Consider the following 25,780-nt stretch of genomic DNA (forward strand, 5'->3'; position numbering starts at 1 on the left):
GGGGGATAGTAGAGGATAGGAAAGGCAGCAGAACACAACAGACACTAGTATGGCAATATGTAAATCAATGGATGTGTAACTGATGTGATTCTGCAATCTGTATATGGGGTAAAAATGGGAGCTCATAACCCACTTGAATCAAAGTGTGAAATATGATATATCAAGAACTATGTAATGTTTTGAACAGCCAACAATAAAAAATAAAAAAAAAAATATCCAATTACTGTGCCCCATTAGGTCCCATTCTTTGTTCCCATTAGGTCTGTTATATACGGTTGTGTAAGTAGTTGACTGCATAAAAGTACCTACTCTAAGAATTAATGAGTGGGGGTCAAAATCCAATCTATCTTATTGAATGCTCTGAAATGGGCCTACCAGGAGGAAGAGTGCCATTTTCTAATCCCCAAAGCCAGTCTGCTTGTCAGGTCACACATCTTGCTTGTGAGAAGGAATTTGTTTGCTGGGGACAACCCTTAAAGTGACTAGAGTTGAGGATGCTAGGGTGACACCAGACCTTGAAGAATAGTAGGAGCCTCTTAGGGAGAGGGTCATCTGGGAATTCAACTTCTTCCCACCACCATCTCTGTACCTCTTTGATGCAGAGAAAGAATGCCTTTGTGGAAAGAAAAAAGAAAGAAAAAAAGTGAGGGGAACCCACAAAAAACAAAACAAAACAAACAAGCAAACCAAAAACAAAGGCAGCTACAGCCATGGTTTCTGTGAGTCCCCGAGAAGAGAGGAACTCCTTCTTCCCACTGTAATGACTGGGAACTGGAGCAGAGTGAGCTGTGTTAGAAGGCCGAGCAGATGAAGTGACAGAAAGAGCCGGAAACCAGACACCACAACCTGTCTGTCAGCTGTGAACAAAGGAAGTGACCAGTTCAGTTCAGGTCAGCATTTGTCACAGATGTGGACATGGGAAGGACTTCTCCTACCCCTGCTCAATCCTGAAACCTTTGTTTTGTGCCCCCTGGAGCTCACCATTCTTTACCAGCAAAATCCAATACCTTCCACCCAGGCTCTGAATGGTGCCATCACCATCTTGCTCTGATGAAAACCTGGGTGTCCCTGGAGAGTGTGCCCACGTGGTTCTGGAGGTGGGGAGTCCTCTGATTCTCTGAGCATTCTCTTTGTCATGTGGTGACTCTGGTTTTCTCCCCACACTTGTGCAATGGGGCCTGAAGGTGGGGTATTTTTTTTTCGCTCCTCATTGTCTCTTCTGGATCATATTCTCTCTCTCTCTCTCTCTCTCTCTCTCTCTCTCTCTCTCTCAATATGCTTGAGTTCAGGACCCCCAAAAGACCACCAGAGACCAAGATCGATATAAGCAGCAAAGAGGTGTTTATTGCGAGCTAGCTCAGTCCTCCACGTGCACAGCAACTGGTGACGCTGAGAGGCCGGGATCTCAGGGTTTGCAGCAGTTTTATACACTCTTTGGGGAAGGCAGGGATTTCATATACATCATAGCATCTCTTAGCAAATCATCACACACCGCAGGAAAATCATAAAACAACTCTCTAACATTGATTAGCGCATTCACTGGTGGGAACAAGTTGGATTGGTGGTTGCTAGGGGATTGCTATGGGTCCTCACCTAACCTGAGTCAGGGACACCTGGCACCACAGATCTCTCCTGTTATTTACAGACAAACAACTCAGCAGGGTGGGTATGTGCCTAGGAGTGCTCTGTGGGTCTTTCCAAGGACAAGGGTCAAGCCCCCTTCCTTGGACAGCCTTTGCTCTGAGGTAGAGGCTGGTTTCTCAAAAATGGAGTCACATTAGTTTCTCTCTCTCTCTCTCTCTCTCTCTCTTCTGCTTTAAAAATTCCTGCACTGAAAAAACATTTGGTGCAGTACAGTAACCATTTGTGTTTAAAACACTAGAAATACTAGGGATAGAAGAAACTTACCTCAACATTGTAAAGGTGATATATGACAAACCCTAGGCCAACATTATAGTGAAAGGAGAAAAACTGAAGGCATTTCCTCTAAAACCAGGAACAAGAAAAAGATGCCCACTTTCACCACTCCTATTCAACATGGTCCTTGAAACTCTAACCAGAGCATTTAGACAAAATAAATTAAAATGTTACAAATAGGAATAGGAAAAGAGAGCTCAAATTATCTGTGGCTGCTGATGACATGACACTATATTTAGACCAAAAAACTTTCATCAGAAGATTTCTAGAACTCATACATGTTTTCAGCAAAGTATCAGGATAGATGATCAACACACACAAACCAATCACATTTCTATGTTTTAAAGATGAATCTGCAGAGAAAGAAAGTAGGAAAACTATCCCATCCATAATAGCCTTTAAAAAAGTCCTTGGAAATAAATCTAATAAAAGAGTCAAAGAACCTCTATAATCAAATCTATGGAACATTAAAGAAAGAAATTGAAGAAGACCTTAGAAGATGGAAAGAGATCATATATTCTTGGATAGGCAGAATCGATATTATCAAAATAACCAAAAGTACTATACAGATTCAATGCAATTTCCATCAAAATTCCAATGACATTCTTCACAGAACTAAAAATAGCAATTATGAAATTCATTTGAAAAAATAAGAGGCCCCAAAACAATCCTTAATAAGAAAAGCAAAGCAGGAGTCATCATAATACCGAACCTTAAAATATGGTATAGCTTTAGTAGCAAAAACAGCATGGTACTGGCATGAAGACCAATGAAACAGAATAAAAGACACAGAGACAAACTCACACAAACACAGTTACTTCATATTAGATAAAGGTGCTATTAAAAATACATAGCCTCTTCAAGGAATGGTGCTAGGAAAACTGGAAATCCATATGTAACAGAATGAAAGTTAAAAACCCCTAGCTCTCACTTTGCACAAAAATCAACTCAAAGTGGATCAAAGATCTAGGAATGAGACCAGAACCCCTGTGACTGCTAGAAAAAAATGTAGGTCCAACACCCCAACATGTTGGCCCAGAAACTGACCTCCTTAACAAAACTCCTAAAGCATAAGAGGCGAAATTTAAAAATCAACAAGCTGAATGGCATTAAATTAAAATCTTCTTCACAACAAAGAAAATAATCAAAAGCATGGAGAGAGATCCTACAAAATGGGAGAAAGTATTTGCCACATGCACCTCAGGGCATTAATACCCAGGACACGCAAAGAACACAGAGAGCTTAACACCAACAAAACAAAACACCAGATAACCCAGTCAATAAATGGACAAAAGACCTGAAGAAACCCTTCTCAGAAGAAAAAATACAAATGGTCCAGAAATACATGAAAAAATGTTCAACATCTCTAGTGATTGGGAAATACAAATTAAAAATACATTGAGATTCCATCTCACCCCAGTCAAAATGGCAATGATCAAGAATACAAATAACAATAAATGTTGATGAGGGTGTAGGAAAAGGGTACACTCATACATTGTTGGTAGGACTGCAAATTGGTGTAACCACTCTGGAAAGCAGTCTGGAGATTCCTCAAAAAACTAGGAATGGATTGGTCACATGACCCAGCTATCCCACTCCTTAATATATATCCAAAGGATTTAAAATCAGCATACCACCGGGATGGAGCCACCTTAATATTTGTAGCCGAATGATTCACAATAGCTGAGCTATGGAGCCAAACTAGGTGCCCTTGAACAGATGAATGAATAAAGAAAATGTGGTTTATATACAGAATGAGTATCACTCAGCCGTAAAGAAGAATGACTTCGTGACATTTGCCAGTAAGTGGATAAAACTGGAGACTATCATACTAAATGAAATAAGGCAGTCCTAAAAAGTCAAGGGTTGATTGTTTTCTGTGATATTTGAAAGCTAATCCAAAATAAGAGGAGAGAATTTTTCAAGCTGGTGATAGAGGAGGTGGCTTTCTTGGCTGCTCTATAGTAAAGTGAAACCAAGAAAGCAGACAGGCAGCTTCCCAGCAAGGTGGGTGAACAAAACAAAAGTAGGGGGATTTTACTGGAATTTAAAACTAGACATTCAAAGCAGATGGAGGACTCAGGAGGTTGGATATAGTATATTATCTTATAAGATATATATTATAATATATAATATATTTTTATTATATTATATATTTTTATTATATTATATAGATATAATATAATAAAAAAGGAAGAAATCCCCAGCAGCACAGCTACTGCCACAGCCAGACCCAAAGCACCACCCAAAGTTGTCCTTCTGTGGGCATAGTAGAGGGACAAGGGAATTAAAGGAACCCACATTTTTGGGAGGCCCAAGGTATGTCTGGGTATGGAGAGTTTAGAGATCAAGGACATTTGTCCAGCAAACCTGAAAGACACATTGCACGTTGTCCGGTGTGCCAGGTAAGAAGCTGCCATCTCTCCAGTGGGTGTGCATAGGACCAAGGAAGGAATCATTGTGTAGCTGCAGTGCAGGGGCCAAGAGCTGAAGGGGCCGAGAGCTGAAGGAAGCGGCCGTTCCTGGTAAACCCAAGTTTGGCCGGATGTACAGACCCAGTAAACACACACTACATGACATAGAGTGCGCTTAAGTGACCAGGAGAAAATCAGACGTGGAGAGAGGTCCACACAGGGGACAACTGGTCGTGGAAACCCACTTGGCTCTTCCCTTCTCCTTTCAATCTGACTGCTTACAGAACAGGCTGGGAGAGACCCATCTGGTTGGGAACTCAGAAAGGCAGGCGTGGGAGAGATTGTTTGAGGACTGAACCTGAGACCAGGAAATGTGGGGTCCAAAGGTGACTTAGGGGACTAAAAACTGGGTCCCCCCACCACATGAGTGGAACCCAGAGGAGATCCCTGGGGTGCAGTCTTTCAGCATGGACAGGCAAGTACTAGGCTCTGGAGGTGCACTGATTTAAAACCTCCAGACCAATTGGCATTGGAGAGCCCGGAGCCCACCTAAACCTGAACCCTGCCTCCAGGAAATCCACCTGCGGAATTACCTCTGTCACTCCAGCAACCCAAAGGGTGGAGCATCACACTCCAGATGACCCCACCTAAAACTGTTGAGAGAAGAAAGTGAGAATCTTTTGAAATCCAATGGAAAGAATTCTTTAACTTTTCATCAAGATATAGTTTTTTCTTTTTGTTTCTGTTTAATTATGACCTTAATGGTACATGGATACTCATACATATTCATATTTGTTTTTTTCTAATTTCTAGCATTTTTGAGCACAGACATTTTTTATGGATTAGTTTTTTTGTGAACTAGGATGTTTGATTTGTGTATTTTAGTTGCATTTTGTGTTCTTTCATTTTTATTTTTTTAAATTTTTTTACTTCATATATTTTTTTCTCCCGTTTCCCTTGATTTTCTCCTTTTTCTGCTAGCAGCCAATCTCTATTGCTCTCTCTTTCTATCTTTAATTTTTTACTTCTTCTTTTCTCCTCCTCCTTCATAATCATCACACCCTATATCATTTCTGTTCTCTCACTGTCCACCATTTGAAATTATAAACTCTGTTGCAAACTTGCTGTTTTTATTGTAGGCAATAACTGATCATATTATTTCTACTTATTGGGATAATTAACACAGTAGACATCATAGTAGGAACTATTTGATTTAATGCTATATATTGTTTGCATTGGTTGTTATTATTTGTCTTCCCCAGAACAGTGAGGTACTGAAAACCTTCAGGGTTGCTATAAGTCCACAGGGTAGAAACTCTACTGCCTCAGATCCATACCGTTAGATGGGTAGACACACAAACAACATGAAAATACAAGGGAGCAAATTGCCCCAAACAAACCATGATACTCCAATAACAGAATCCATCGACACCACAGTGGAAGAAATGTCAGAGAAGGAGTTCAGCATGTACCTAGTGAAGCCAGATAGGTAGTTAGTGTAGTTAGGTAAATTGGGTCTAATATTGAGTAAAATCGAGAATGAAGGCCATATTGAGAATGGAGTCCAGGGAAAGGGGAATTGAAAATGTCCCCAAGGCCCAGAGCCCATCCCAAGGAAATGTTAATGAAGCAGCTCCCAGCAAATTGTGGAGATGCTAACCCAAAAGTCCTTCCTGCCCAGATTACTCCTTCCGCCCACCTGTCTCCCACCCTTTGGGCCTTCCCACCTACATTCCATCACTTTAAGATAACAGAACAAAGGACAGGAACATTGACAGGAATGCGGGAAAGCTGAAAGAAGACCTTAGCTATAAAAGAAGGAAGACCTCCCCCTTCCATGGATTTCACCTCTTGGGTCCCCTTCTTCCTCCAGGGAGAAGTCTTTTCTACTTTAATAAAGCTTTTACTTTCCACTCTAAACTTGCCTGGGCATGCTTCTCTGGTGTTATACTTCAGCATCAGGGAAGTAAGGACTCATCACAGGTAAACAGCGGTAATACTAGTTAGACTGATCTTTGGAGTAAAGGATGGTATAAGAAATGGAATCAGAGAGAAAATACAGGAAGTGAAAGATCACTTCAATAAAGAGGTAGAGATTCTGAAAAAAAAAAAAAAAAACAAGCAGAAATTCTCAAAATGAAGGAAAAAATAACCCAAATTAAAAATTCAATGAAGAGCATTAGCAACAAACTACACCACTTGGAATACAGAACCTCAGGCAATGAAGACAAGTTATATAATCTTGAAAACAGAGTTGACTATGGAGAGAAGATGTTAAGAAACCATGAAGAGAACTTCCAAAAAGTATGGGTTAACATGAAAAGACCAAATTTAACATTTAATGGGATAGATGAAGGCACGGAGATACAAACCAAAGGAATGCATAATATTTTCAATGAAATAATATCAGAAAATTTCCCAAACCTAAAAAATGAAATGAAAAATCAACTACAAGAGGCTTACAGGACCCCAAATGTATAAGATTACAATAAACCCACACCAAGTCACATTATAATGAAAATGCCTAACATACAGAATAAGGATAGAATTTTAAGTGCTATGAGTGAAAAATATTAGATTACATATGGGGGAAACCAATTTGGATCTCTGTAGATTTTTCAACCCAGACCTTCAAATCTAGGAGTTCCTGAAATAGCATATGCCAAGCTCTGAAAGAAAATGGATGCCAACCAAGAATCTTATGTCCAGCAAAATTAAGCTTTAGATTTGAAGATGAAATAAAAAAATATTTCATGACAAACAAAAGTTAAATGAAAAAATAGGCCCAAATCGTCATCCTGTTGGATTAGGCCCCAAATTCCTTTATAAGACTCCTAAATCTCAAGAAACAAAATCAAGAATCAATAAATGGAATGGATTCAGACTAAAAAGCTTCTTCTCAGCAAAAGAAACAATCAATGAGGTGAAGAGAGAGCTTACATTTTGGGAGCAAATTTTTACCACATGCACATCAGATAGAGCACAAATCTCCAGGATATATGAAGAACTCAAAAAACTTAACATGAAAAAAACAAATAACCCAATCAATAAAGGGGCTAAGGATCTTAACAGACATTTTTCAGAAGAAGATATACAGTCAATCAACAAATATATAAGAAAATGTTCAACATCTCTACTCTAAGATTTCATCTCATGCTAGTCAGAATGACAGGTATCAAGAATACAAACAACAATAAGTGTTGGTGAGGATGTGGGGGAAAAGGTACACTCATACATTTCTGTTGGGACTACAAATTGGTGCAACCAATCTGGAAAGCAGTGTGGAGATTCCTTAGAAAACTTGGAATGGAACCACCATTTGACCCAGCTATCTCACTCCTCACTCTATATACAAAGTACTTAAAATCAGCATACTATAGTAACACAGCCACATCAATGTTTATAGTAGTTCAACTCACAATAGCTAAACTGTGGAACTAAACTAGATGCCCTTCAATAGATAAATGGATAAAGAAACTGTGGTATATATACACAATGGAATATTACTCAGCATTTAAAGAGGATAAAATTGTGGCATTTGCAGGTAAATGGATGGAGTTGGAGAACATTATGCTAAGTAAAGTTAAGCCAATCTCAAAAAACCAAATGTGCTGAATGTTCTCTCTGATAAGTGGAGGCTGATCCATAATGGGGGGAGGCAGACATGGGAAAAATGGAGGAACTTTGGGCAAAGGAGAGGGAGGGGAAGGGAGGGAGCATAGGGACAGGAAAGATGGTGGAATGAGATGGACATCATTACCCTAGGTACATGTATGACTGCACATATGGTGTGACGCTGTATCATGCACAACTGGAGAAATGAAAGGTTGGGCTGCAATTGCATACAATGAATCAAAATGCATTCTGCTGTTATATATATACCTAATTAAAATAAATTAATTAATTTAAAAGGATGATATCTAGAAATTTAAAAGTAATTTATTATTATTACCTACTTCAGCCATCCTGGGTACAGAAGACAAAGAATAGTATTTGAGAAACGAAAGATCAAAAAAAAAAAAGTTAAAAGAATTTGAAACTAGAAAGCCTGCACTACAGAACATTCTCAACAAAATATTCCATGAAAATGAAAAGAAAAAAAAAAGAACAATAGTGAAATACAGCAAAGGGAGGAATTACACTAAAGAAGTAGTCAATTAAAGGAGAAACTAATTCAAATTAAAAACTAGAAATAAGCCAAAATGACCAGGAATACAAATCATATCTCAATAATAGCCTTAAACATCAATGGCTTAAAATCAGCAATCAAAAGACACAGACTGGAAGATTAGATTAAAAAACAAGACCCAACATATACTGTTTCCAAGAGACTCACCTCATAGGCAAAGAATCCACAAACTGAAGTCAAAGGATGGGAAAAAACATGTCACTCACATGGATCACGTAAACAAGCAGGGGTTTCTATCCTCATATCAGATAAAGTGGACTTCAAGCCAAAGTTAATCAGAAGGGACAAAGAAGGCCATTTCATACTGCTTAAGGGAATTACGCATCAATAAGACATAACAATTGTAAATATTGATGCCCCAAACAATGGAGCATCCACGCACATCAAACCAACCCTTCTCAATTTCAAGAATCAAATAGACCACAAAACATATCCTGGGTAACTTTAACATGCCTCTGTCACAACTGAATAGATTCTCCAAACAAAAACTAAATAAAGAAGCTATAGAAGTAAAAAATACAATTGATAATTTAGACTTAAGAGATATATAGAATATTTCCTCCATCAATGACCGAATAAACTTTCTTCTCAATAGCACATAGATCTTTCTCTGATATAGACAATGTTATGTAAGCTATCACATATGTTGGCACACGATTACAATATTACCTTAATATATTTTTAGAATCTGTAGGGTTACTTTGATAGCTCCCTTTCCATTTATATTAATTTTTATGTTCTTGCTTTTTTTCTTGATTAGACTTATTGTTATTCAAATTTTAGCTGTATTATTTCTTCTTTATTTTATACATTTCTACTCCTACTTTTATTTTGTTCTTCCTACAATACAATTTGAAAATAATTTGATTGTTATTCTAGCTTCTTTCTGATACAAATACTTTAAGTTATAACTGTTCATCTGAGTACTGTTTCATCCCAGAGATCCTAATATTTTAAGCTTTTGTTATCACTCAGTTCAAAGCAGTTATTATTTACTTTTCTTGTGCATTCTTCCTTGACTTTTGAGATATTTATAAGTGTGCCATTTAATTTTGAAATAGTTGATATTCGGGGGTGGGGTTCCAAATATCTTAGGGTGATTGATTTCTAATGTAATAAATCATGCAGGAAACACAGTATGCATGAGTTCAAATTTAAAATAGTAATGAGAATGCTGTTTATGTTGGTTGTATTGGTGACAACCATGTCAAAACTGATCAAATTACATATTTCAAATATGTGCATTTATTTACTTGAATTTTACTTCAATAAAGCTATGAAAAAGAAAAAACAAAATGAGGGAAGAGACTGAAAAAAATAGAAGCAAGTTCAGTGGAATAGATGAAGGGGAATGAGAGGAGGGGAAGAGCGAAAGACAGTGAAATGAATATTACCTAACTTTCCTATGTACACATATAAATGCATCATCGTGTACATCCACAGGACACTAATTTTAAAAAGAAAAACTATAAGTAAATAGCAGAAAGATCAGTAGAGTAGAGGGAAGGGAACAGGCAGAGGGAGGACAGGAGGGAAAAGGGAAGTACAGGGGACTGAATTGGAGCAAATTATATTCCATGCTTTTATAATTATGACAGAATGAATCCTAATGCTATGTATAACTAAAAAGAACCAATAAATAATAACAACAACAACAACAACAACTTTTAAAACAAATGCCCTACATCGAGTCTCTCAGGTCATCTGGTTATAACATCTGTCCTCATTTTGCTGACATCTGTTATCCTGAGGTCATTTCCCAGTGTTCCTGTCTGGCCATCAGAATCCTCTTCCTGTCTTAATTCTTAGCGACTTCATTATTTGGGTAGACTGTCCCTCTACTGTGCTAGTCTCTCAGTTCCTGTCTATCTCTTCTCCTACAACCGGGTCCTTCCCTTCTCATCACCAACAGCCATATGAGTCCAGGTTGCCCACAGTTGTCCAGCCTCCGCCATCACAGCAGGACCACACTCTCTCACCTCCTCTCCCTTGCTGGTGCACCCTATCTAGCACCTGGTTTGCTAGGGCTGTGGAAACAAAGCATCACAGACTGAGAAATTTATTTTCACACAGTTTGGGAGATGAAGGTGTGGCTGGGTTGGCTGCGAGGGAGGCTCTGCCCACGCCTCTCTCAGCTGCTCCAGGTTGGCTGGCCACCTTCATAGCTCCTTGACTCATCACTCTGATCCCCGCCTTCACGTGCACGGTGTTTTCCCTGTGTGTACACGTCTGTGCTCAAATTCCCCGTTTTTATAGGGACACTCACTAGTCATATCACAGTAGGACTCGCCCTTTTCCAGAATGACCCCATCTTAACTAATTGCACCTGCAGTGACCCCATTTCTCAATTAGATCTTGGAGTTTAGGGTGGTGGTGGTAGGGGAGATACAGTTTAATCCATGACATGCCCATCTCCAGCAAGCTCTGGGAGTGCTTCTCTGATCCCACAATCTCTCACTGTAATTGATTGCTCCCTCCCTTCATACCTGCTGGCAACTCTTACGGTGTTGACCTTGGTCGGTAAAGCTGCAGTCCTGTAACACAGACCTTCTACCTGCTCAGGACAGCCCAATGTGTTGGAGAAAAATAACCACATGGACGCTTCTCATTTTAAATGCAGGAGCATAAACCTCAAGGCTGCTTGGCAAACATATCGCCTCTTATACCGTCCATATCCCCCCTCTCTTTTGGATGGTTACTATCCCCCTACCAACATCTCTCTCATGTTAATTACACAAAACACATTTTGTGACCCCCTTCCACTCCCCAGCTCCACTCTCTGCGCCACTCTGCCCAGCACAATTCTTCTAGACTTGTCTGTACTTTCTGTTTCCGGTTACTCTTCCCTCGTTTTCTTAATCCCTGAATCAAGTTTTTGCTCCTACTGCTATTCTGAAAGTCCTCATGTCAACGTTACCAAACACCTTCAGGTTGTAACTCTAATGGCCAATCTCAACTTCATTTTACACAATCTGTTGATGACTTTGCTGCAGTTGATTACTCTTTCTTTCTAGAAGCAATTTTCTTCCTTTAGCTTCCAGGGATGCTGCTATGTCTTCCTGTCATCCCCCTCATTCATTTTTCTTCTGGTCTCTTGGGTTGGTACTTCCTTTTCTTTGTGCCTCTGAAGTGCTCAGGGTTTTGAGTTTTGAGTATGTCTCATCTTCTTCATCTACACTCCTCGTTTTGTGGCTTCAGCCAGTCTTATAGATTTAAAAACTCTCCAAACCTCAAGTTTATGTCTCCAAACTTGATCTTTCTGAAGCATAGGTGATCATCCAGCTGCTTCTTCAGCTTCTCTGCTTGGATGTCCATCATGTCCCCATTCAACGTGTCCAAAACCGAACTCCTAAACTTACCCACCCCACCTGCTTCCTCTGGGCTTCCACTTGCTCAGGCTAAATATCTTGGCCTGAGCCAAGATATTTAGTTTGTGGACCATCCTCTCTTTCTCTCACAGCCTACAAATTTTAGTTGACTCTCCTCCAGCATGAGCCTGGAGTCTGATCCCTTTTTACCATCCCTCCTGTGATCCCCCGGTCCACCGCATCACCCCAGTGTGGCCAGAGTGGTCCATGTGCTGCTTTAATAGGATCAGTGCCCTGCTCCCTCCATCTGCAGCAACATTCCAAAGGCTCTGCTTCATGCAGAATACAAATCAAAGTTCTCAGGAGGCCTTGCAGAATCTGGAAACCACCTTGACCTTCTCCATCTTTCCTCCTACCTCCCTGCCCTCCTTGATCTCTTCCTCTTCCTTGGACATCAGGCTGGAGCTGCTCCTTCCCTAAGGCACCTTTTGTGATGTCCTTATTTTCTAGTTATTCTGTGTGTCATTTCAGTAGAATGCAAGTTCCAAGGTTTTTATTGGCATTTTTTTCTTTCCTGTGCCTAGAACAGTGTCTGACACCTCGCGGGTAAGATGCCCAGTATTTACCATATTTGGTAAATGAATGAGGGGAGGGTTACCTGGAACTAGACAATGAAAGAAAATCAACTTGCAAAAGGAGCAGGGCATACTTGGCTAGGGGCTGTTGATATGAGAAAAAAGATCACTAAATTGTACCAGAATCACCTTAAAATTTACCTGGACGTTATTTGAAACCCCTGTTGTGAAGGCTGACATGTAAATGATTGTTAAGGGAACTGAGCATGGTTTCTTTCTAAGCACCGTTCAGTGACTAATCCTTCATTGCTCTTATAAAGTATTGAGTGATCAAAGCTACCCACTCTCCCATGAAAACCCCACTGTGTTCGAGAGAGGAACAGAGAGGAGCTGGGAGGGTGTTGGAATGAAGAGGCTGCACGGTGGGCAAGCCTGATTATTCTACCTCTAGGTTGCTGCCTCAACTGGCCTTTACATGTTAGGGTCTGTCAAGTGTTGAAAATGGACTTTATAAACCTATGTTCCCCTTTCCCGTGTCAGGAAGTATGCAACTGTCTACTGAGGTTACTTCTGCAACAGGTTCTATGTAGGACATTGTAGTGTCCTGCTGGCTGGGTAAGTGATCCCTTTCCCACAGAAATATGAGCTACAATTGAGGCTGAGACAGAAGCACAAACTGTTGATCTAGCTCACATTCTTGTATTGGGAGCATTTCTTGGGAAAAGCATTGTTGGTTTTTAGATCATGCTTTAAGTGCACGTAGATCATTTAAAGTTCCATAAAAGTCCACATCAACACCAGGTAACATTTTAACACATGACCATATTGATTAGACAGGAGGAGTGAGGCCCTTAAACTACAATTGGATCATACCATAGGACTTCCTAAGTGTTTAATCTAACTTCCAGAACTTTGCTTTGGTTTATTAGCATAGTGAAGGATGTGGCTTTTTGAAAGATGCTTTCTTGCATTAGTGAATTTCTCCTCTTTGTATGTTGGTTATTTTCAACAAGGATAAAGATGAAAAATCAAACTGACTCCTACTTATTAACTGTACTAAGTGATGAGGTTTGTCTAAAGCTCAGAAAAACAATAATGAAAAAATTAGCAGGAAAAATATGGAGAGAACAAATTGTTGAGAATAAGAATTTTTTCTTTTTGTAGAGTTTGCTGCTTCATAGAAATTTGATATTTAGCATTTTATATTTACACATTTAAGTTACTTTATCCATTTGGAACACATGGATGCATTTAAATCAACCATTCTGTTTTTCCAAGTTCTTTGTGTAGCAGCTTTGCAGATCCCCCTAAATTTGGAGTTCCAGGGTCTTTCTGGGAGTATGACCTTGTCTTAGGGCAGTCCTCCCTAGGGATCCATGGCAGAGGAGGGAGTGGTGGACAAAGTGGGATGGTGGAAAGATTTAGTGGAACAAAGGGATAAAAGACAAGGAAAAACCAACCAACCAACCACACCACCCCCCCTAAAAAAAAACAACCCACAAAAAACACAACCCAACCAACCAAACAGTAGACTCAGGCAGCATGAGCTGTGGCTATAAATACATTTCCTAAACTGTTTTCTGTACTGTTGGTTGGAAATCAAAAATTAAAACACACTTGGATTTCTTTTTTTTTTTTTTTTTTCTTGAATCAGCACACCACTTTGATTGTATGTTTGATTGTGATGGTGTAAGGGAGAAAACGTTTACCTTAATACTTGATAGGCACACTTTGAATTCAGATCTTTAGAAACAAATAATAACCCAGGAGCACTCTCAGACTATGATTCACTTCCCTGCCCTGTGAGTCACTATTCTGAGGCACCAATGCTGGACACAAGGCTGAGAGAGAACTTTTGATTTGAAGATCCCTGAGCTGATTCAGTCTTTTGGGTCTTTATGTTTTGACACTGAGTCAAAGCTTTGAGGTGTTTTAACACATAAAGTAGTATCGATGAGAGTTCAGGATCAAAGAATTAAAAAAAAAAAAAGCTGGAATGAGCAAGTGTTGGTACCCAGAAACATCCACTTCTTGCATATCAGAAAGCAGGGTTGGGTAGCTATCAACAGAATGGGTGCTGAATAAAATTTCTAGTTTTTGAACCCAGAGAAGATCTGACCATTTGCTTTCACACTATTATTCTTTTAACTGAAATATTTACAGCGAATAAGGAATGGTAGAAAATAAACATCCTTGGGAACCCCCCAACTGGTCCAAATTGCTCCCAACAAAACTCTGTCACTGATACCTGCTAAAATTCATCCAAAGAAACACTGAAGCTTTACTACATATTTAGAAAACTTTAAATGATATATAAGCAATAAAACTAAATTAAGCACATTATAAAGAGTTGTTCACTTAAATTATTTTATGGTGATCAAATTTTGACATCTTAATTTCAGTGTATATTTGGTATATGAAAAAAACATTTAAAATTCCTAGGTCATGACATTCTGGAAGTTTTCCTTAGAAAGGTGTCTTCCTTTAAGCTTCCAATTTGATGGTGAAAATGGAACATTCTTTTTAGTGGAGCAGTGGGTGGGAGTGAGGTGAATGTACTTTTCTTTTGCTTTTTGTATTTAAGGAAACTAAAAGTTCAAGGTTATGAACATGTACTCAATTATAGACTTGCCAATACTAGTTGGGTCATTTCTCAGTTTTATTTTTCTCCAGGCTTTTTATTTCATATAAGTAAGGGCATTATTTCATATCTGTACTCAGGAGTTGACCTTACTGATTTCTTGGCCATGCGTGTGAAAAGGCTGAAGGAAATGGAGGTACTTAGAGAATTTACTAGTTGGTAGCCATATGCTTGGTGTCTATCCATATATTTGGAATAGTGGGTAGCTATTTACGTGCACCAAAATATGAAATTTGGTTTAAAGTACCACCTGAGTCTTTTGGATGTCAGTATATTTTAACATCTGCTGAATTTGGGGGTTGGGGAAAGCATATTGTGAAGCTAAAATGCATGAGTAAAATTGAGAAGTTATAAAGTTGTATTTCTCTTTTTAAAATTTTTACCCCAAATTCTTTAAAAAAATAGTATGTGGCTACTTTTATTGAATTAAAAATATTGCTAGTATTGTTACCGCTGTTGACCGGTGACGAGCCCTTGCTTCCCCAATGTTGAAGAATAACACCAAAGAAGCACGCCGAGGCAAGGTCAGAGTACAAATTAGAAGTTTATTAAAGGACAGCAGAAAAGACTTCTCCCGGAGGAAGAAGGGGACCCAAGAGGTGGAATCCATGGAAGGGATGTTGTCTCCCCTTTTTATAGTTCTTTCAGTGATGGAATGTAGGTGGGAAGGCCCGAGGGGTGGGACACAGGTGGGCCAAAGAAATAATCTGGTCAGGAAGGACTTCTGAGTCAGCACCTTTTTGCTGGGGGCTGTTCATTAACATTTCTTTGAGGTGGACTTTGGCTTAGGGCCTTTTCGGGACTTCATTAACATTCCATGAGTTGTCCTGCGTTTCCAGGAATCATTGCCAGCATGGCCTCCATTTTAGATTTCACTCGGCATTAGACCCGATTTATCTAACTACACTGACTACCTAACTTTAAATCTGGCTTCAGTATCAGACTAACTATGCATGTGAGGTTCTCACAGAGAAGACCAAAGAATAAAACATCAAAAATCAACAGAGCTGTGCTGGTAGCAATGACCATCTTAAGGGTCCTCATAGGCACTGACTTCAAGATGTTAAAAGTTGGAAGAGGAAAATGTTGACTGGGAAGAGCCACAGATATTTTTCTTCAGATATTGTAAATATTTTATGCTTCAAAGCAGTAAGGTTTTATAGCTGTATTTGTAAAAACTGCATAATTAATATTTATTACATTCAATATATTTACATCTGAACTCACCCAACAGTAAATAAGGTGGGGTTTGGCTGGGGAGTGGATAGAAACATAGAAGAAGTAAAACTGGCACATAATTAGCAGATGTTGAATCAAATGTTGAATCTGCTACTATTCACTTTATTTTAAAAATTTATGTAAAAAACCATTTGTATAAATATAAAAAAAGATGGAAGGCCAAGGCCTGTATCAATTTTATAAATCAAGAAATTGAGATGCAAAGTGGTTACAATTTGGCCCTGTGTTCCAAGACAGAGAACCTTTATTATACCATGCCATGCCAGCACCCAAATCCCAGGACTGCCTTTGTCAGCGTTGTATTTTAACACAACTCATTTCCTAGCTGCCAATGAATTTGCAGAGAGGCATGTGGATGGAGATCAAAACCATGTGATTAAATGTGTGACAAAGTGGTACTGAATGCCTGAAAGCCTAAGACAAATGTTGACATCCTGCCTTTCTTTTTGGAGTTATTCAAACTTCCTATCAATTTTTTTTAGTGTTTTTCTTATAAATATAGTATGCATACATACATAAAAGAGAATTTTTAAAAAATTAACTTAAGAAAGACTTGGCAACATCTGTTGAGATAATTAGCTCTGGGAAAACAGTGAGGTCATCCTAAGATTGCCAGGTGCAGACATGGACCTCCCTCTTGCCCTGCCACCTGTTACCTGTGGACTCTTATTTTACAGTCAATCACTTCATGTGATTTCACACTTTGTTTTCCAGTCAATAAAACAGGGATGTTGAAGATTTCTTTACCTCTGAGAAACACTCTGAGGATAAATGAAGTAAAATAAAGTGCCCTGTTTCATACATTCCTTACAGTAGGAGAATTAAACCTACAACAACTTTCTTTAGCTTAGAGTGCTGACAACTTCATTTTCTTGTTATTATAAGACTCAATGATTCTCAGGAATTCTTTCTCACACCATTTAACATTTAAATCATTTTCTTGATTTAATCTTAAATTTAGAAGGTTCTGAGAAGTCACCTGTTGGTTTCTTCTCCCAGTTTAGGCACCCCCTTTCAGATGTGCTCAAGAAATGTTGACAAGGAACCCACCTCTGAACAAGGTAGTTTGTTCCATGGCTGAGCAGCTCCAACACAGAAAAATGTCATCTAATTGAGCAAAAATCTCTTAGTATCATTTAATACAATAGTCCTAGTTTTTTTTCCTTTTTATTACATAGATTTCATCAATTCCTAAAATACTTGAATTTGACTATCATGTTTCTCCTAAATTTTCAGTATTATAAAAAGAAAGAAGATAATGTTAGTTGAGTGCCTACTATGCGGTATTAAATGCTTTTGCCTAGGTGTTTCCACTTACCAATCAAAATAAGTTTGTGTCACTTGCCTTCTTTTCCTGCCTTGATGGGAATAGCAAAGTGCTTAAACCACAAGCTCTGGAATGAGATAGACCTGGACTTAAGTCTGGCTCCACCACTTACTAACTGTGTGTCTTGTACCATTTACTTAACCCCTCTAAGGCCTTGGTCTTCTCACTTATGAATTATAATAATTCTAATTATAATTATAATAAGTTGTTAAATAAAATTCTAGTATAATATAGTTGTTAAATATAATGCATTTGAAGAAATACTGCATAGTAACTATTCAATAAATGTTAGCTATCAGTATTATTATAATTATTATTATCTTCTTTTTGCCCTAAGCATAGGACCTCATATATTATACCAAATAACTTGTATTTCTTTATTGTTGTTGTACCTGGTTTCTATATGAAGAGATATTTTTGAATTATCTCCTGGTATATTAGCTCTCTTCTTTCCATTTTTAAAATCTAAATATCGATAAGCATGCATCATGTGGTCTTCATGTTTTTGACAACAGCGTTGAACAGGAATGGCAAATCATAAGTCCTTGGGGTTTTCATTCAAGGCTGAAGTCAAGTCTTTGATCAACATTCTTTGGGTGACATTGGTTGCCTAACGATGAAGCAAAGTTGTCTTGCTATTGCCTGGCACTTATTTTTCTTAAAAACAAAGGTGAATATCATGAGATTTGGCAAATGCTTTGCTAAAACCAATATGTGTACCTGCTTCTCTTTGACACACAGGCCACCACATCTAAGAAGGCAAACTGATTGGCACAATTTTTTTTTAGGGAGTTCACCCTCATTGCCAGTGGTAGTATTTCATTTCTATGTCATGCTTACAAATCATTTATTCTAGAGTTTGCTTGGAGTATGCCTGAGGCTCATAGGTTTATATATGAATCTCACCCTCTTCCTCTTTTGGGAGAAGAAACATTTCCTACCACCAGGGACCTCTTCCATTCTTCCTAATTTTTAGAAGGAGTTCTTTGGTCTCATCTGCAAGCTCTTTTGATACTTTGGAATGCAATTTGTATTGATTGATGTTTTGAATTTATGTAGAATGACTGAGGATTCTCTTACTATTTCTTTTCCTGTTGTCAGTTTTAATTTTCTTCAATATGGCTTCACAATTGGTGGTCATTCTCTATGAGAAAAATGGAAGAAAAGCAGAAAATTGAAGAGCTCTTTGGTTCTTCACTAAACTCATATCATCTGAGTTACAGCATACCTATTCCTTCCCTGATCCTTCTCTGGCTACAGAGATTAAAATGAAAAATGGCTTTCTTATTGTCTTTAGTGTTTCTCTCAAGCATTAATTTATTTTGAGGCTTTATGTCCTCGTAAATCTCTAAACAGTTTTTCCTTCCTTTTGTTGCATTCATAGCTATGCCTACCTTTATCTTTCTGAACTCATTAGAGAACCCTCTAAGACATAGGAACTTAGATCCTTATCATGCTGGGTTAGGGTCAGCCAATATGGCCAGCATCCTTATAAGAACTGAGATCTTCTGACTCCATATCCAAGGTTCCTTTCTCTTACTTGTGCCTAGGCCACTTCTCTATTAATGCTGTTTATTTTTTCAGTCCTAGTTCAGAAGCTCATTTATGACCAATCATGAGAGTTTTTTTTATTCCTTTCCTGATAGCATATCTTTCTCAACAGGATCATCGTTTATAATGCTGAAATCATTCCATATTAGAATTCCCATTTCTCTTGTGAACATATTCCTTTGGGCACTATCATTTTTCTTTAACTTTTGCAAAGCCCCCTTTGTGAAGACCTGCTTATCGTAAAACATCAAATCTATTTTATCTCAAGGTTTACTTGTTTCTACATTTAATATCTCATTCTTTCTTACTGGTCAAACTGGAATCCAGGATGGAAATTTGCCAAATTTAATTCTTTATCTTCTAAGGGAATGAACCACATGTTGTACTCTGGACTGAGTAATATGCCTCCCCCCACCACCAATTTATGTACACCTGGAGATTGTGAATGTGATCATATCTGGAAATATGATCCTTGCAGATGTTATCCAGTTACAATGAGGTCATACTGGTTGAGGGTGGGCCAATAAAACTGGTATCCTAGACAGGGACACCACAGCAACACATGTGTGCTGACGCACACACAGAGAACACCATGTGAAGATGGAGATAGAGATTGGAGTGATGCATCTGTAAATAAGGAATGCCAAGGATCACCAGCAACCACTGAAAGCAGGAAGATACAAGGAAGAGCGCTTCCCTCAAGGCCAGGACCTTGATTTCAGACTTCCAGTTGCCTATCCCTGAGACAATCAATTTTGGTTGTTTTAAGCCACAAAGTTAACAGAAATCTGTTATGGCAGCCCTCTGAAACTCATGCATGCTGTTAAAAGCATAAGGCCTCTATCAGATTCCAGATGGCCAATTCTGTAGCAGCTTTGCTACATGTATGAGAAGACAACGTGGTGAGGTGGCAAGAACACAGACTTCAGAGTTAGAAGACCTGTGCTCCAACCTTGAACCTTCCACTGTGATATGGGACACAGTCAGTTAATCATTCATAACTTCCATAAAATGGTGATGAGTCATCATTCATTTAATTGGATTATGGTGAGGGTGAAGTAAAAGCAAATATGAGAAAGTACATTTTAAGTTGTAAAACCCCAACAAATGCTTATTAAGCTTTATTTTTACCTAATTTCCTCCCCCTTAAAGATAGTACTTTCATTTCTTTCTGGATTCATCCTCTCTTAAATGCTTCTACTCTCAGATTTTGAATTTCCATGGGCATATATACATTCTTTATTTTTAAAATAAGTATATATATTAAATCAGACATAAACTTCTAAAAACCAGACACAATAGAAGATTTCAGGGATCCCATGGCAGAGAACCTTATAAGTTTCAGAAGTCATAGGAGTAGGTAAAAAAAAAAAAAAGAAAAAAGAAAAGAAAAGGAAACACCTAAGAACTCAAATGAATATATTTTTAAATGAATATATATATTTAAAATATATATATTATATTGTAGATGGACACAATAGCTTTGTTTTTTTTTTATATTTATGTGGCACTGAGGATCAAACCCAAGGTCTCACACATGCAAGGCGAGCGCTCTACCACTGAGCCACAACCCCAGCCCCCCATATATACATTCTTGATACCCAGTTTCTCCATTCTGTCCTTCCAGTGGACACTTTTCCCTTGAACAAGGAATATGTGCTCTTTTTTTTGTATTCCAGACATTCATCTCATCCAAATCCTCAATGATTCTGAGACAGTGTTCACCATTCCATAGCTAAGAACCTTAAAAGTGTGCTCATTCTCTGCATGGACATATACTCATTTGAGTTCTTGGGAGTTTTCTTTTTTCTTTTGACCTACTCCTATGACTTCTCCTGAAACTTACAAGGTTCTCTGCCATGGGACCCCTGAAGTCTTTTATTGTGTCTGGTTTTTAGAAGTTTATGTCTGATTTAATTTTTTTGAGATTTTAGTCTCCATTCCTATTCTGGATAAATCTTTCCTTCTCTCATGGATTTGAATGAGCACAGCCTTCTTCATGTTCTCTTCTGTTTGATTTTTCCATTATTTAGTTCATGCAATTTTGTTGTCAGAGAGACATTATTCTGAGATAAAATATTCTATGATTTTAAGAAAACCATTTTTTCCCTTACAATATAGAAAAAAAGCATAGTTAAGAGCGACATAATAATGTTTTTCTTCACTTCAACTGTCTGAGAGGTTGTCATGTGGAAAAGAGATTAGACTTACTTCATACAGAACCATAGAGGCAGATATGCTTTAAATACAATAATAAAAATTAAACTTTCAATGATCAGAGCTTTGCCAAAGAGAATGGCATGCCTTGTGAGGTTGGAAGGTCTGTTTCTGGAAGTTTTCAAGGAAAGTATCTTAGGGTCTTTGGATGCAGAGCCTGAAATCTTATAAAATGATTTCTTGAGGGAGCAGCCTCAGGAGAAAACAGTGGAGTCACAGAAGCAGGATAGGCGAGGTGGGAGAAGCTGGGCAAAAATATAGGTGAAGCTGAAATCCAGCTTCAACCTGCTCCTGCAAAGGGTTCTAGAGAGTGAATAGTGCCAAAGTTGTCTTGTCTTGAGACAAGGGAGGCAGGTTTCCTGTGCTTCAATATTATCTATCCATTGCCTGTGAGCTGCATGGTAATTTTTAGCAGGCAGGTTCGGGTTGGAGAGGAAGAGCTCTCACAGGCATCTCCAGGCAAGGCAGTGTGTTGAAGACATCTTTTGGTGGAGGATACAGCTGAGAGTCCCCACTGGCAAACACCCATAGCAACTGGGGTATGGAGGCATTGGTCAGGTAAACAGGATCTGTGTAGGAAACCAATGGCACTTCCAAAGAGGATGGTTGGTCACATTCCAGAGTAGAGATGAAATAAGGAATCAGAAGACCTGTTCTCTAGTTTTAGTTTTGCTACTGATAATTTCTGATATCCCATTTCTTATATTTCTATGAAATAAGGGTAAAGGAAATTGTGATCATTGAATTCTGTTTCCAAAACCCTTGATTCTAGGGTAGCATGCTGTGGGGGGTGGATGGTTCTTTGTGTGAAGACCCCTAGGTACAAGGGTGGTGAGAGGACAAAGACACAGTTTATTGCCATGATCATATACACTCCAAGCATTGTATTCATATTACAATGTGAATTATTTACCTTTTCACCCATATTTTCTATTTTTAATGTATGTGATAAATAATATAGATGTTCACTTTAAAAGCATTGTGGAATTTATACTGGTTATTTTGCATTATGTGTTCTCTCAGTCATTAGTTTCTAAATGAACAACCTTTATCTTCAAGGTAAGGGAGAATCCTTTAAGTCATATTGACATATAGCATTGAGTGGGATTATGAATGAGTTAATGTCTGGGAAGAATTCCTATGAATTTGTTTGTGTTATATGCATTGTACCAACTTAGGTTGCTATTTTCTTAATGGTCATTTTTAAGGCATGCATTCATTTAGGTATATGAATATTCAGCAATTAATAATGAGAATAATAAAATTCTCCTTTTCTGCAGGACAGATTGACCTTGGAGAGCTGGAAGCCTTGCTGTTGTTACCTGGCCTCTTTTACTGATGAGAAAACAAAGGCCCAAAGTCATGCTGAGAAGGTCTATAGTACTGTTGCCTCCCAGTTCAATTGTTATTTCCATTATGCTGCAAAAGTACATAACAATTCAGATTCTGAAAAATTACAGATAATTGGTCGCACCATATGTCCTCAGTTAAAAGTATAGTTAACCCATGACGTGTGGTAGCTTGAATAGCAGGATGCACATTTTCATGCTATCATCACCATACTGTGGTTCTCCCCTCTCTGTTTAGATTTCAGTGTGTAATTGATCCCCTCTTCCTTTCCATATGTTTCAACAAATTCATTTCCCACTATTTCCTAGTAAAGTTATAAAACAGGTAGATTACTTTCACTTTTAACCTTTTTCAAATAAAGATAATTTTTTCCCTAGGGTTTTACAACCTTCAAGAACAAAATAAACATTGTAGTATGCTGATATTGATTCTACCTATAACAACAATGTGACTAGTGCCATGGGAATGGTGGTAATATTTTTCATTCTTGTACTCTCTCCTGCTTGTGTGTTTGCATCTGCTTAGCTGCTGGGCTTATAATATTGCAAGGCCCTGGGACACAGAAAGGAGAACAGTACACTGCCTGCATTACTATTTCCCTTATTACTTTCCAAATGAAACTATGGGTCTCTTTTGAAATATTTTATTAAAAGGAGGAAAACACTGTCTTTTTCTATACAATTCAATGTGAGCGGTACCAATGGTGATTCTATAGATTTGGTGATTCTATAGATTGTGTGTGTTTTTGAAGATGTTTCTTCATAAGTTCCTTACATTTCTGCACATTTTGTAAGTGGAGGTACTTACTATCTTTATTCAGAATTATCTTCCAAGGATTGTATAAGTAAACTGCTCTGAAAGATAGTACCTCCCCATGAAACAGAGGACAAATAAAGATAATGATAAAAAATAAAGATAAAGATAATGTCTCCTGAGTAACAAAGATTGGGCTGGTTGGATTATATACCTTATAAAAGATTGAGGTTCCTTAAACATTATTTATTTTAACATCATGACTTCATTTATTATTAAAATGTTTACAAATTCCTGGTATTTGAGGATGTCATGACTAATGACTGATTAAGATTTGGACATTGAACCCCAAATATATGAAGCTATTTTGAGCAAAAAACCAAAGAGCAAAGCGTTGCATTACTTGACTTTGAATATACCACAAAGCTATGAATTTAAAATAGCATGGTATTTGCATAAAAACAGATACTGAAACAGAAATAAACCCACACATTCTTAGCCAACTGATTTTTTTATGGTATTTATTTTTATTTTTATTTTTTTTTATTGGTTATTCAAAACATTACAAAACTCTTGACATATCATATTTCATACATTCGATTCAAGTGGGTTATGAACTCCCATTTTTACCCCAAATACAGATTGCCGAATCACTTTGATTACACATTCACATTTTTACATAATGCCATATTAGTAACTGTTGTATTCTGCTACCTTTCCTATCCTCTACTATCCCCCCTCCCCTCCCCTCCCATCTTCTCTCTCTACCCCATCTGTTGTAATTAAATTCTTTCCCTTGTTTTTTTTCCCTTCCCCCTCACAACCTCTTATATGTAATTTTGTATAACAATGAGGGTCTCCTTCCATTTCCATGCAATTTCCCTTTTCTCTCCCTCCTCATGTCTCTGTTTAAAGTTGATCTTTTCCTCCTGCTCTTCCTCCCTGCTCTGTTCTTAGTTGCTCTCATTATATCAAAGAAGACATTTGGCATTTGTTTTTTAGGGATTGGCTAGCTTCACTTAGCATAATCTGCTCGAATGCCATCCATTTCCCTGCAAATGCCATGATTTTGTCATTTTTTCAGTGCTGCGTAATACTCCATGGTGCATAAATGCTACATTTTTTTTGATCCATTCATCTATTGAAGAACATCTAGGTTGGTTCCACAGTTTAGCTATTGTGAATTGTGAGGCTGTGTCCCTGTATTATGCTGTTTTTAAGTTCTTTGGGTATAAACCAAGGAGAGGGATAGCTGGGTCAAATGGTGGTTCCATTCCCAGCTTTCCCAGGAATCTCCATACTGCTTTCCAAATTGGCCGCACCAATTTGCAGTCCCACCAGCAATGTACAAGAGTACCCTTTTCCCCACATCCTCGCCAGCACTTGTTGTTGTTTGACTTCATAATGGCTGCCAATCTTACTGGAGTGAGATGGTATCTTAGGGTGGTTTTGATTTGCATTTCTCTGACTGCTAGAGATGGTGAGCATTTTTTCATGTACTTGTTGATTGATTGTATGTCCTCCTCTGAGAAGTGTCTGTTCAGGTCCTTGGCCCATTTGTTGATTGGGTTATTTGTTATCTTATTGTCTAATTTTTTGAGTTCTTTGTATACTCTGGATATTAGGGCTCTATCTGAAGTGTGAGGAGTAAAGATTTGTTCCCAGGATGTAGGCTCCCTATTTACCTCTCTTATTGTTTCTCTTGCTGAGAAAAAAACTTTTTAGTTTAAGTATGTCCTATTTGTTGATTCTAGTTATTAACTCTTGTGCTATGGGTGTCCTATTGAGGAATTTGGAGCCCGGCCCCACAATATGTAGATCGGAGCCAACTTTTTCTTCTATCAGGCACAGAGTCTCTGATTTGATATCAAGCTCTTTGATCCATTTTGAGTTAACTTTTGTGCATGGCTAGAGAAAGGGATTCAGTTTCATTTTGTTGCATATGGATTTCCAAGCCAACTGATTTTTGACAAAGGTGTTAAGATGTGTTGTAGAAAGGACTGTCTTTACAACAAATGGTGGTGGGAAAACTGGATATCTATATGCAGAAAATTGAAACTAGACTTATATCTCTCACCAGTTACAAAAATCAAATAGTTATAAGGTCTGAAATCATGAACCTATTAGAAGAAAACACAAAAAGATCCCCAAAATACAGGAAACAAAAGCAAAAATAGAAAAATAGTATTTCACCAAATTAAAAAGCTTATGTACATTAAAGGAAACAATCAACAGAGTGAAGAGACAATCTGTAGAATGGGAAAAAATATTTGCACACTACACATCTGACAGAGGTTAA

This window comes from Marmota marmota, unplaced genomic scaffold (assembly GCF_001458135.2).
Source record: "Marmota marmota marmota unplaced genomic scaffold, marMar, whole genome shotgun sequence".
Taxonomy (NCBI): domain Eukaryota; kingdom Metazoa; phylum Chordata; class Mammalia; order Rodentia; family Sciuridae; genus Marmota; species Marmota marmota.